We start from the raw sequence: 14,945 nt of genomic DNA on the forward strand, positions 1-14,945 counted from the left end.
CGGATGAGGCAGCTTCACTTACATGGACTCAGTTCTCGAACATGTTTTTGAGAGAGTATGTCCCTCAGCGACTCAAGGACTCATGGCGCGTAGAGTTTGAGCAGTTGCGCCAGGGTGCTATGAATGTGTTAGAGTATGCACTCCGCTTCAGGGATTTGGCCTGACATGCACCGGCCTTGGTTGCCACAGTTCAAGAGAGGGTTCGACGGTTTATTGAGGGACTCCACCACTGTATCCGGATTAGTATGGTCAGGGAGTTGGAGATAGATATTTCTTATCAGCAGGTTGTGAGTATTTCTAGGAGATTAGATGGCATGCTTACCCAGGATAGAGAGGAGAGGGAGGCCAATAGGTCTCGAGAGTCTGGCACTTACAGCAATACTCATGCCGCAGCTGCAGTTCGACATGGTAGGGGTTATGTGAGTCACCCCGTTCATTCAGCTCTTCTAGCCGCCAGTAGTATTCTGGTCCCTTCTAGGCCCTAGGAGCCTTATTATACACCGCCAATATCTAGTGTGCCTCTTGCTCAGGGTGCTTTTAGCGACCAGTCCAGCAGACCTAGCCTCAGCCAGTCACAACAGTCACACTCGCCGAGAGCTTGTTTTGAGTGTGGTGACACTCGCCATATGGTGAGGGATTGCCCAAGATTTAGGAGGGGTGCACCCCCACAAACTTCTCATCCACCACATGCTCCACTGATTCCTCAAGCTATGATTCTAGCACCAGCTATCGCCCCATCTACTCAGCCAGCTCGAGGTGGAGGTCACCCTAGAGGGGGAGGCCAGGCCCGATATAGTGCTCTTCCTACTCGTACAAAGGTAGTTTCTTCTGAATCTGTCATTACAGGTATTGTTCACGTCTATCATAGAGATGCGTCAGTATTATTTGACCCAGTCTCTACATATTCCTATGTGTCCTTTTTTTTTGCCATGTATTTGGGCGTATCTCAGGATTCCTTGAGTTTCCTTGCTTATGTGTCTACTCCTGTAGGAGATTCTCTTGTTGTGGATTGCATGTATCTATCGTGTTTGATCGCTCCTAGTGGTTCTGAGACCATAGCCAATTTATTATTACTCAGCATGGTAGACTTTGATGTTGTCTTGTGAATGGACTGGTTGTCATCCCATTATGCTATTCTTGATTATCACGCTAATACCGTGATGCTGGCTATGCCAGGTATACCACGGTTAGAGTGGAGAGGTACCTTAGAGTATACTACCTGCAAAGTTATTTCATTTCTTAAAGCTCAACAAATGGTTGAGAAGGGGTGTGACACGTATCTAGCTTATGTGAGAGATGTAAGTATTGATAACCCTACAGTTGAGTCAGTTCCAGTTATGAGGGACTTTCCAGATGTGTTTCCAGCTGATCTTCTAGGCATGCCGCCCGACAGAGATATTGATTTTGGCATTGATTTATTGCTGGTTACTCAACCCATCTATATTCCTCCATATCGTATGGCTCCTCCTGAATTGAAGGAGTTGAAGAAGTAGTTACAGGAGTTGCTTGATAAGGGATTCATTCGGCCTGGTGTGTCACCTTGGTGTGGTCATGTCTTATTTGTGAAGAAGAAGGATGGTTCTATGCGGATGTGTACTGATTACCGCCAGTTAAACAAAGTCACAGTGAAGAACATGTATCCATTGCCTCATATTGATGACTTATTTGATCAGTTACAAGGTTCCAGAGTGTTTTTCAAGATTGACTTACGTTCAGGATATCATCACTTAAAGATTCGGGAGCGAGATATCCCGAAGACTGCTTTCAGGACTCAGTATGGTCATTACGAGTTTCTTGTGATATAATTTGGGTTAACCAATGCCCCAGCAACCTTTATGCATTTGATGCATAGTGTGCTCCGGCCTTACCTTGACTCATTCATCATTGTGTTTATTGACGACATTCGAGTGTACTCCCGGACTCAGGAGGATCATGAGTAGCACTTGAGGAGTGTGCTTCAAACCTTGAGAGAAAAGAAGTTATATGCGGAATTTTCAAAGTGTGAGTTTTGGCTAGACTCAGTGGCATTCTTGAGTCATGTAGTATTGAGTGATGGGATCCAGGTGAAACCGAAGAAGGAGGAAGCAGTACAGAGTTGGCCTAGACCGTCATCAACTACGAAGATCTGGACTTTTCTTGGTTTGGTGGGGTATTACCGTTGTTTTGAAGAGGGATTCTCATCTATTGCAATATCTATTGCAGAAGGATCTTAATTTGCATCAGCGGAGATGGTTGAAGTTGCGTAAGGATTATGATATCACCATTTTGTACCATTTTGGGAAAGCAAATATGGTGGCCGATGCTTTGAGTTACCGGGCAGAGAGTTGGGGAGCTTAGCATATTTACCAGCAGCAGAGAGGCCATTGGCATTAGATGTTCAGGCCTTAGCCAGCCAGTTTGTTAGATTGGGTATTTCTGAGCCGAGTCGAGTATTAGGTTATGTGGTCTCTCGATCTTCTCTTTATGATCGTATCAGGGAGCGTCGGTATGATGACCCCCATCTGCTTGTCCTTAAGAACACGGTCCAGCACGGTGATACTAAGGAGGTCACTATTGGAGATGATGGTGCATTGAGGATGCAGGGCAGGCTATGTGTGCCCAATGTAGATGGTTTGCGTGAGTTGATTCTCCAAGAGGTTCACAGTTCGTGGTACTTTATTCATCCGTGTTCCGCATATATGTATCAGGACTTGAGACAGCATTACTGGTGGAGGAGAATGAAGATATACATAGTTGAATATGTAGCTCGGTGTATGAATTGCCAGCAGGTAAAGTATGAGCATCACCGGCTAGGTGGATTGCTTCAGAAGTTAGAGATTCCGGAGTGGAAATAGGAGCGGATCACTATGGATTTCGTTGTTGGACTCCCATAGACTCAACGGAGGTTTGATGTAGTCTGGGTGATTATGGATAGGCTGACCAAGTCAGCTCATTTCATTCTTGTGATGACTACCTATTTTTCCGAACAGTTGGCTCAAATTTATATCCGCAAGATTGTTAGGCTTCATGGCGTACCAGTATCTATCATCTCTGACCGGGGTACGCAGTTTACATCACGGTTCTGGAGGGATGTACAATAGGAGTTGAGTACTCGGGTTGCGTTGAGCACAACATTTCACCCTCAGATGGATGGACAGTCCGAGCACACTATTCAGATACCGGAGGATATACTCCGCGCTTGTGTGATAAATTTTGGGGGTGCTTGGGATTAGTTCTTGCCACTTGCGCAGTTTGCCTAAAACAACAGTTATCAGTCAAGCATTCAGATGGAACTGTATGAGGCTTTGTATGGTAGGCGGTATCGGTCTCCAGTGGGTTGGTTCGAGTCGGGCGAGGCTAGATTATTGGGTACAAACTTGGTTTAGGATGCCCTGGATAAGGTGAAGGTGATTCAGGATCAACTTCGTACAGCCCAGTCTAGACAGAAGAGTTATGCGGATCGGAAGGTTTGCGATGTTGCATTCATGGTTGGAGAGCGAGTCTTGCTCTGGGTTTCGCATATGAAGGGCGTTATGAGGTTCGTAAAGAAGGGCAAGCTGAACCCAAGGTTCATTTGTCCCTTTGAGGTGTTGTGGCGAATTGGGGAGGTTGCTTATGAGGTTGCCTTACCTTCCAGTTTAGCAGGAGTTCATCCGGTATTCCATGTTTCTATGCTTCGGAAGTATCATGGTGACCCAGCTCATTTGTTGGATTTCAGCTCAGTCCAGTTGGACAAGGATCTATCTTATGTTGAGGAGCCAATGGCTATTTTGGGCAGGCTGGCTTGAAAGCTGAGGTCAAAGAACATTGCTTCCGTGAAGGTTTAGTGGAGGGGTCAGCCAGTCAAGGAGGTGACCTGGGAGACCGAGCCGGTTATACGCAGCCATTATTCTTATCTTTTCACCACTTCAGGTATGTCTTTATGCTCGTTCGAGGACGAACGATTGTTTTAAGAAGGAAAGAATGTAACGACCCGGCCGGTCGTTTTGAGAGTAATAGCCCCGATCCCGTGTTTACTATTTTCCTCGTACCTTTTTCTGCTTATGTGACTTGCCGGGAGGTCTTGCTTTTGGTTTCGGAGTGTCTTGGGACACTTAGTCCCTAAAAACGGAAGCTTAAGTCTTAGGATTTTGACCGTAGTCAGAACTATGTGAAGACAACTCCAAAATAGAATTCCGTCAGTTCCGTTAGCTCCATTGGGTGATTTTGGACTTAGGAGCGTGTCCGGACTGTGAATTTGAGGTATGAAGCTGATTTAGGCTTGAATTGGCAAAAGTCAAAATTTTGGAGATTTTGACCGGTAGTGGACTTTTTGATATCGGGGTCGGATTCAGATTACGAAAGCTAGAGTGGGTCCGTAATGTCGAATATGACTTATGTGCAAAATTTTAGGTCAATCGGATGTGGTTTGATAGGTTTAGGCATCGGTTGTGGAAGTTCGAAAACTTTGAAGTTCATTAAGTTTGAATTGGAGGGTGATTCATATTTTTTGCATTGTTTGATGTGATTTGAGGTCTCGACTAACTCCGTATGGTGATTTAGGACTAGTGAGTATGTTTTGTTGAGGTCCCGGCGGCCTTGGGTTGATTTTGGATGGTTAACGGATCAAATTTGGTTTTGGAAGATTAGTTGAAGCTACTGCACCTGGTGTAATCGCACCTGGGACCGCAGGTGCGAGCCCGTAGAAGCGAGCCAATGTAAGCAGGTGCAGTTTGGAAGGAAGAGGCCAGAGGTCATAGGTGCGGAGGTATAACCGTATCTGTGCATCCACAGATGCGAAAGATGGAGCGCAGAAGCGGAATGGGCTAGGGCGTGAGGGATCGCAGAAGCGAAAGAATTCCGTAGGAGCGGGCGTGCAGGTGCGGCCTATTGCTCGCAGATGCGGACCCAGTCCCTTTAATTCATTTCCGCACATGCGATGGAAATTATGCAGGTGCGGCATCGCAAGTGCGACTATGGACCGCAAATGCGAGATTTCTGGACAGAACACTTAAATGCAAAGGTTCGCGATGTTTGCTAATTTTTAACATTTTAAGCTCGGTTTTGGCAATTTCTTGAGAGTATTTTTGAGGGATTTCTTAAGGTAAGTCCCTTATGCTTATTTTTTATAAATAATCTTGCTTCCCCAATTATGTTTTCACCTAGTTAGTGTATATTTAAGGTGGAATTTTGGAGTTGAGACTAGGGATATGGAGAGTTTGATTTGAGGATTTGCAGGACCATTTGGTGTCGGATTTTAGTAAATTTGATATGGTTAGACTCTTGAGTGAATGAGTGTTCATATTTTGTAAATTTTACCCGATTCCGAGACGTGGGCTTAGGTCGACCTTTTAGGGCGAATTTCGGATTTGTTTTTGAAAGTATTGACTTCATTAATTAGATGAGCCTATTTTAGTTGTATTTATGATATGCAATTGTGTTTGGCTAGATTTGGTCCATTCGGAGTCGGATAATCGTAGAAAGGGCATTCTTACGGATTGATTGAGCTTGGTTCGAGGTAAGTGTCTTGCCTAACCTTGTGTGGGGGAAATGCCCTTAGGATTTGGTACTGTTGTGATATGTGAGCGTCGTGTATGTGAGGTGACGAGTACGTACACGGGCTATTTGTTGTAAAATCCGATTTATTTTACTATCTAGTAATCTGTTTTTTCTTTAATTTGAGTTGTACTGTTTAAATGAGTATTAGTCTATTTTCATTCTAAATTGAGCTATTCCAACATGTGTAGCAATCCTATTTAGTCTAATATCGCATGTCTACGTGCTTTAATTGCTTATTTGAACTCCGTGAAGCATGGCTAGTTGATTTACTATTTTTCCTTGTTCTTTATCAGTATAAATGTAGAAACCATGCTGTTAACTATGGTATTTATCGGTTTGAGCTGTGTGTTTACTTTGACACTATGAGGCGGTTCCTCGGGGGTTCTCCATGCATATTTACTTTGAGACTACGAGGCGGTTCCTCAGGAGTCCTCCCTGCATATTTACTTTGAGACTACGAGGCGGTTCCTCGGGAGTTCTCCCTGCACATTTACTTTTTAGAATAGGAGGTGGTTCCTCGGGATTTCTCCCTGTACATTTACTTTTGAGACTATGATGCAGTTCCTCAGGAGTTCCCCATGTACATTTGCTTTTGAGACTACGAGGCGGTTCCTCGGGTGTTCTCCCTACACATTTATTTTTGAGACTACGAGGTGCTTCCTTGGGAGTTCTCCCTACATAATTACTTTTGGGACTATGAGACGGTATCTCGGGAGATCCCCTGTTGAGTATATACTTTTGGGACTACGAGACGGTACCTGGGGAGCGCCCCTGTTGTAATCACATTATTTATGTGTTGTTATTTCTATGTGAATTCCTTCTGTTAAATTCTCTGTTTTACTTCATATTATTTTATCATCTATCTTGTTATTATATCCTAGTAGGTCTCGGACCTGACCTCATCACTACTCTACCGAGATCAGGCTTGGTACTTACTGGGTACCGTTGTGGTATACTCATGCTACTCTTTTGTACATGTTTTGTGTGCAGATCCAGGTACTACTTATCAACCCCGCTATTAGCTGAGAGTGTTTACTGTTGTACGGAGACTTCAAGGTTAATCTTCCGCGTCCGCAGACCTCGGAGTCCCCCTCTATTCTCTCCTATTTCATTTACCTTTCGTACTTTTTTTTGTTAGACTATGGTGTATAGAGATACTAGTTTCCTTCTGTAGCTTATGACTTATGATGTTCCGGGTTTTGGGAAGATTGTGTGTTATAGAGTATTGGTTATTGTACATGCCGAGCGGCATTGTTACTAGTTATTTAGCTATCCACTATTGTTAGTTGTCAAGTTTTACTTTCGTATTATTATTTTTGCAATTTGTTAGGCTTACCTAATCGTAGAGACTAGGTACCGTCACAACGTTATACAGAAAGAGTTTGGGTCGTGACAATGGGGTCGGTATTACTCATACTACACCACTACACTATGCGTGTAGATCTTGGAGTTGGTGTTGCTGTGTCTGGCCGGAGCTGGCATTGAAGATGTACGCGCATTCCAATTATGACTATCGCTTGTCCTTGGTAACTTAGATTCGAGTTCTGTTTATGTACATTCCAAACAGATGATGTAATTATTTTATTTTAGTTTTGTAAATCTAAGTCTAAGTGGCTTATGACTTGTACTACCAGTCGTTGGGTCGTTGTATAAAAATTCAGCTATTTCACATTTGACTCTTAACTTTATCATTTAAATGTATTTATTGTTATTTGGCTTACCTAGCGGGTTAGGTTAGGTGACATCACGACTGGTTGGATTTTGGGTCGTGACAAGTTGGTAGCAGATCTCTAGACTCATAGGTTCAACGAGTCATGAGCAAATGTCTAGTTGAATCTTGCGAACTATATGATGACATCCATTCCTATCTTTGAGAGGCTATAAGGCATCTAGGATAAACTTCCCATATGTCATTCCTTATCGTGCGACATTGATTCAACTTGAAGTGTATCTCTTTAAATTCCTCCCACTCACTCGGGTGTGGTGTTGAGCGCTCGATATCAGTTGTGCATTGATGACTTGTGCTTCCATGGATGAGGTACATGATATGTATTTTGTGTTTTGGTGATGGGCCAGTCTGGAGGAATTGAGGCCGGGTTTTGACCGCAGCATAGGCATGGTGATTTAAGGTTTGTGAGTATTTACTTTTGGACTTCTATGTCCGGTAGTGTCCCTAGGAGTGGTACTAGCGGCTCAGTGAGTGGTTGGATAGCTATACGACGTGTATCATGTGACTACAGTTGTTCGAATGGTTTTGACGTAATGGGAAGAGTTGCTTGGGATGTGAAACAGAATATTGGGTTTGTCTTGATGTGTTGAACGGTCTCGAGTTATGTGCGTGTCAAGGAGTCTTTTCATGTTATTTATTTGTGGAACTAAGTAGATTCTCATATCTTGTTAATGAGTTCAGACACGGGAAGATTAAGTGATAACATAGTAGTGTGGTTGTGAAAGAGTATAGAGAGATGTCTGTTTGAGGCTAAGCAGGTGGGTTATCCCATGTGGGCTAATCTATAGATGTGTGATCCTTATGATGTAGTGTGAAGAGTTTCTTTCTACTGGTGGGTTATATGTGTTGCAATTTGAGTTTGGATCAATTAAAAAAGTTGACTTGACTATCACGAGGATGAACGCGACCTTAGCAGATGGTTTGAGGTATTTTATGGTTTGTATTGCATGATCTTATGAAGGATTTATTTGAATTTTAGTGCAGGATTATGGCAGTAATTGAGTATGGGTATTGTGAGTTATCGAATGTTTTGTTCTATGGCTTTGAGCCAAGTGGGGGAGTCTGCTATCGATAATTTGATTGCATGGTTATGTGTTGTACTGGTTTCGGTTTGATTCATACTTGTGAATCAGTTATGACTTGAAGAGGTTGATATCAAGGATGACTCGAGTAAGGAAGTTTCTTGATACGGGTTATATTACGCTTTATGGGTATATGGAAATTATGGAATGATTTGAGTAGTTATTCGTGACGGATGTAGTGCGCATGGATTAGGAATTTACTCGGTTGCGTTAAGGCGAGTTTACTTCTTTGGGTGTTGGTGTGCTAATGGGGCACATGTCATTCAGCCCATTTGGGCGGTGCAATTAAGATTTGAGCAGAGTGGATGACTCTCGAGAAGGTTCTAATGGATTCAAGATTTATACGTGGCAATTGAGAATTTTTCGGATTTGTATAAGACTAAGATCTGATATTGCGTTCGGTGGTATTGGGACTGGAGGTATATCTATATCATTAGAGGTTCTACATTTCAGTATCAGAGAGTTTAAGGAAACAACTCTAGGTTCACACAAGGTCTCTTCATAGTGGGTTTCTCGGTTGTGGTACTTTTGGGGTGCTTAAGGGAGTACAATGGATTATGAGCTATAAGGCGATGTGGTTTCATTCTGAGATATCTTGTGGTAAGCGTTGGGTTAAGGTTCGTAGTGTATTGGCAAGGAGAAGTGTTAACTTGAAGGCAATTCGGAAGGAACTCGGAGAAATAGGACAAATTAGTAGTAGATCGGATCTGCATGGTAATGGGTATAATCGGTTCTTTTGGTTCTTATGGTATGGTGAGTCTCTACAGGTGTTTTGTGGAAGTACTCTTGGGTATGGCGACCTGCGTGACTTGGTTAAGTTAGAGAGATTCAGTTCTGGTGGCTTGGTTATGTGCATATAGGTTTTGTAGAGTTCTTGATGATTTCTACAACGGTTTGAGATGGATATTTTCTACCGGCACAAGGAGTGTATTGTGTATTATGATTTTCTCATGGATGGAATCTAGTGGAAGGTTTCTGACTGATCGAGTATGTATTCTACTAATGAATCAAAGTTGATAATGGGGTTCTCCTATTTTCATATGATGGCATGATAGATGCAGTGTGCAAGCGGGATTGAGGTTTGCATGTACTAGGTTACGGTTTAGTTTTTTAGGAAAGTTCATGAGTTTTAGACTGCATAGAAAGTTTCAGATATTTGGAAGAATGATGGCACTATCTGGTATCACCTGAGAAGATTGCGTATTTTAGAGAGCGCCTTGTGTTTTGACTTACGGATGCTTCATTGGTATTGCTGTACTCGCCTGGTTATCAACTACTGATGTTCGTATTTTGCTATGTGGCACAGAAAAATTTTGGAAGTATTTTTCATGGAATGATTGTGTATGGAGGATGTGTTAGATACTTGAGTAGCCGAGTTAGGATTGGATACGGTGATTTCGATATTCTAGGGATTTGGAGACTGGGAGTTCTCAGAGGCAAATTTTTTCTTGGGTGCTGACTGTGAATGTATGGCCAAAGTTAGACACCTAATGGTATGTGTTATGGTTAGGTCATTGGGGACTTTTTAAGGGTTATTTATCTATATGTGGATGATCGGAGTTGATTTGGGGGACTATTGATAGGCCCAATTAGGATCTGTATTCTATACCGAATCGAATTTATTGACTCAACACTATTATTTTTGAGGGGTGTGTCATTCAGTTGGATTGAGCTGGATCGTTTTCCAATATGTTCTACGTGTTACTCTTCTATGCTATAATAGGTTGTGGTTTGTTGGTTATTTTCACATTAGAGGCGTTTCTCTTTGGTCCTTGCGGCGAATTTCGAGTGAGATGGTTATTGGGAGTGTTGAATGGCTGGTCGTGCCTTGGTTATGTTCTTTCCTATTGGTGGTATATTGTGCTATCCGTTTCTCCATGGCTACGATCATGCACTTTGCATGGTTTGTTTTGACATGCGTATGGTTATTGATTTTGAGCATTGTGGCTCGAGGTATTTCATATCGACCGGTGTTTGGATGGGGTCACGCATTGCAGCGGAGTGATGTTGAGATATGATCCTTTGTATTAGATTCGCGTGTCTTTGTTCTATTATGTGAGATGGGTTCATAACATTGCGTTTGTGGTGGTGCTTGTTGAGATTGCGGAACGGTTCTTTCATTCGAATAATGTTTTTTAATGCGTGAGTACATTTGAGTTGTTGCTTATTAGTGCACGGATTGCACGGTTTGTGGCATTAGGTTGTACTAGTGTAGCGTGTCAGTAGAGCAACTAAAATTGATAGTATGAGGTAATTGAATCTGGAATGGGTGCTATCGGATTTGATTACGGTATATTTGGAAGGATAATGTCACTGATCGACTTGGAATTTGGATATGGTTCTTGTCGGATTAGAGAGAGCTCAATGACTTGTTGATCTGATGAGTGGTTATGAGTTTTGTGTGTTTCATTCACCATTGGCAGAGTACGAAAGTTTGGAACAAGGTTTTATTTGATATGAGGTTTGTTACTAGCACTAGATTTGTCATTGAGCAGCTATTATGGTCGGAAGTTATTGCTATAAGTATATGAGTTATGGGGTATATCATGGGATTACAGTTTGGGTTATTGTTATGGCTTGGTATAATTTGTTTAGACTTATATAGTGTGTAGGTGCGAGATTCAGGTCTTTTAATGAATTTCGGATGTTGGAAATTGAGTTCTAAGGTTTACGGACTAAGGTTGAAGTAAACATCTTCAGTGTTATGTTATATCGTCAGGATTATATTGATTGTGGTGACGTGGGGTTGCCCACGAGTATGTGCATGGTGAGTTAACACGGTGATATGATGGATTTGGAATGACTTTTGGCACGTTCAAGGATGAATGTATGTTTAAGTGGGGGAGAATGTAATGACCCGCCGATCATTTTGAACAATTGCACTTTGTTCGGTGGTCTGAGGGCATGAGTAAATCTGTATGTAGTACTATGACTTGTGTGTATCGCGGGTTTCAGTTTTCAGATGATTTGGAATTAGATTGGAAGAATGATTTTCATGTTTGAAGCTTTAAGTTGGAAGAGTTAACCAAATTTTACTTTTTGTGTATTTGGCCTATGATTGTAATTTTGATGGTTTCATTAGATCTGGATAGCGATTTTTGGTTTGGGCATATGTCCGGATTTGCATTTGGATGTTTCTAGAAGGTTTCGGCACTATTTGGCAAAAGTTAGATATTTGAAGGTTTGGAATGTTCATCAATTTGACCGAGAGTTGACTTCGATGCTATCGGGTCTGGATTGTTGTTCCGGGAGTTGGAATAGGTTCGTTAAGTCATTTGAAACTTGTGTACAAAATTTGAGGTCATTCCGAGTTAATTTAATATGATTCGGCACAAGTTTTGGATGTTGAAATTTTGAAAGTACATGAAGTTTAATTTGAGGGGCAATTCATGGTTTTCATGTTGTTATATGTGATTTGAGGCCTTGAGTAGGTCCGTGATATGTTTTAAGATTTGTTGTATATTAGGACGGGGTCCCGAGGGGATCGGGTGAGTTTCGGGCATGGTTCGGATCGTTTTTGGTTGTGCTGGTTTAGCAGGGGTCCTAGTGTGACCAAACCTGCGGAGCTATGGACTGAGGTGCGGAGCCGCAGGAGCAGCACAGGAGACGCAGAAGCGGAAGATATGGCCTGGGAGCAGAGTTTGCAAATGCAGAAGTTTGGGCATTGAAGCAAGTGCACTGTTACGGACATTATGATCGTAGAAGCGAAAATAAGTTGTGTGCGAGAAGGTCGCAGATGCGGAGTGCAGACACATCTGCAAGGCCGCAGGTGCGGTATCTTGAGCGCAAACGCGCAATCGCAGAAGCGTGTTTTGGTGTTATAGAAGAGAAAACTGCTGACTGAATGGAGGCTTTCTCGCAAGTGCGAGCCTTTTACCGCAAAAGCGGAGGTTGCAGGTGCGACTATTTGTTCGCGAAAGTGACGCCGCATAAACGGCTATTGTTTCGCAGATGCGAAAATGCCTGAACAGTTCCTATTTATTCGAGGGTTGAGTATTTCATTCACATTTTTGAGTTAGGGAGCTCGGTGTTTGGTGATTTTGGAGAGGATTTTCACCACATGGATTGGGGTAAGTATTTTTGACTCAATTTTGATTATATTCCATGATTCCATCTTCGATTTTTGGCATTTGAATTATGCATTTTAAAGAAAAATTAGGGGTTTTTGTCTAAATTTCTTTAAAGTAAGTTTTTGAGTTTTGAACATCGATTCAGAGTCGGAATTGAGTGAAATTAGTGTGGTTGGGCTCATATTCGAATGTGTTATCAAAATTTTTGATTTTTGTCGGTTTCTGAGGTGCAAGCCCAGGTTTGATGTTTTGGTTGACTTTGAATATTTAATTAAAGATTAGACCTTTATCGATTGGGTTTATCTCCTATGGCATTATTTGATATTTGTTTGAGTTGCTTTTGGCTAGTTCAAGTCGTCTAGAGGTCGTTACGCGCGGGATGACATTTCTAGAGTGTTGTTTTTCTTTCTTGATAATTATTTTGGCTTGTTTGAGGTAAATATCTTATCTAAAGTTGGTTGAGGCACTAGTTGCCTGAATTATTTGTGATAGCTACGTGCTATCGATGCACATATGTCTGGGGTTTGAGCCCATGTGTGTGCATCGAGGTATTTATCTATGCTCGGGGTAGTGCTTAGGCTATGATTTGCCTGTAATTGACTGGTAAGCTTTTAAGGTATAATGTTTCTCATATTTGTAACATTGTTGTGAACTATTTGAACCATGTTTGAGATTACGAAGAGACTAATTTCCTCAATAAATTTGGTATTTGCTATTTCGGTGATGAAATTGCATATTTAAGCCATGATAGCACACTTTGCACATGCCTACACTTTAGTACGTTATTATACCAATCCAGGAGCATAAATTCTGATATTTATTCATCATATGCATCTGTTCTTATATGCTTTCTTTTGTGTTCTTATATGAACTTCTAAAACTTAGAATTTACAAAGCTGGTACGAAATAAATACATCCTCTATTCGAAATTTACATAAATAGATTTACAAATCTAAAGCTACCACGAACAAGAGGTAGCAATAACCGAAACGCAAGTACATCTTCAATGCCAGCTCCCGCCATACATAGCACCATCAGCTCCAAAATCTGCACGCAAGGTGCAGAAGTGTAGTATGAGTACAACCGACCCCATGTACTCAATAAGCAATAAACCTTACCTTAGGTTAAAAGCAGTGATGAGCTTAGAAACTGGTCACAGTCCAACACCAATTGCTAAATAAAAACTCATAAAAATATAATGAAGGCAATACAAGTAATAACTCAAAATATATTATGCTCAGCTCGTTCACAATTACGAAAATATAGACATGCTTTTCAGGTAAAACAGTAAAGCCCAAATCTTTCACTGGAGTCACCAAAATAGAAGTATATCAGAAAAAGTGTTATTTTTCCCAAACATTCAACAATAGATGAGACATTTCATTATCAGATAGTATGAGGAAAGTACATCTCTATGTCTACATGTCAATACGCATTTCAAGTCATCCGTTATCATATGTCGTCTAGCATGAGAAAAATGCATCTCTGTGCCTACATGCCAAGTATGCATGTTAAAAGAATGATTTCACGGTGATATTCCTAGGTACTCTCACACACACACACAATCACTCAGCACTATATATATATATATATATATATATATATATATATATATATATATATATATATATATATATATATAATCGTGCATGCGCTCACTGTTGGTATGTTAGACTCCGAAAGGGTGGATCCTACCCAAGCGCTAATCAAAAGCCTATAAGGCCTGCTGCAGTGTATTACCCGATCCACATTAATAAATAAGCCAATAAGGCATGCAACGACGTGCAATCTGATCCACAATAACAATAATAGTCACAAAGCCAATATGGCATGATGTAATACGTAACCCGATCCACAACAACACTCTCAACTCGGTTCTACGACCTACCTCAATCATCAACCTCTAAAGTCCCAAGAGCTCACAAATCTCATACCACTCAGCCCAACAACTCAATATTTGGAAAAAAATAATGACACCATGCGATGTAACGATAGATGATGAACAAAGACTGAGATATGATATGGAAATAAAGAACCATGATTGAGCGTATAATCACAGTTAAATTAGATAACTTAAAACATCATAAATAATCTCATTTGGCCTCAAACAGAATAAGCATATATCCTAAACATGGTTTCTAACATTATTCACAGCTCATACAATCAAACAAGTAGGGAGAACATGGATGTAACAAGATATAACATCAAAACAAGTCCGGTCATAGTCTAATAGTTGACTAAAATCATGATTTCCTCAGTGTACTCCTACACTCTTGTCACCTAGCATGTGCACCATCTCAATATATCTTTTATAACACAGTTCCCAGGGTTAAATACCCTCAAATCTAAGTTTAGATATGTTACTTACCTCGAACAAGCCAAATCAATACTGAGCAAGCCAAATAACACACTAAAAATGCCATCCTGTGCGTATCAACCTCTGAACGGCTCGAAACTAATCAAAAGCAACTCAAAAACATGAAATAATGCCTAAGCAAATAATCCCAAGTGATAAAGGTTGAATCTTTACTCATTTACTCAAAGTGA

This window comes from Nicotiana tabacum, chromosome 12, assembly GCF_000715075.1.
Source record: "Nicotiana tabacum cultivar K326 chromosome 12, ASM71507v2, whole genome shotgun sequence".
Lineage (NCBI taxonomy): Eukaryota > Viridiplantae > Streptophyta > Magnoliopsida > Solanales > Solanaceae > Nicotiana > Nicotiana tabacum.